Consider the following 239-nt stretch of genomic DNA (forward strand, 5'->3'; position numbering starts at 1 on the left):
ACTTTAGGATCAATTCTCAGTCCTAAAGTAATCCAATCTCATTCATATACCAAGATTTCCTATTAGTGTGCCCTAATCAAATTTCATGTTTCAATAATCAATTCCAAGGGTTTTCAATCTCAAACAAGGATTAAAGATGCTAATCCTTTTATCCCAAGTCCCCAAATGAAGCTAATTTGGGTTTTCCCCGAAAACAGGGGTTAAAACAACAATTTCAGGCCAAACAGGGTAAAACCCCG

The sequence above is a fragment of the Morus notabilis genome, unplaced genomic scaffold (genome assembly GCF_000414095.1).
Source record: "Morus notabilis unplaced genomic scaffold, ASM41409v2 Scaffold156, whole genome shotgun sequence".
NCBI lineage: Eukaryota > Viridiplantae > Streptophyta > Magnoliopsida > Rosales > Moraceae > Morus > Morus notabilis.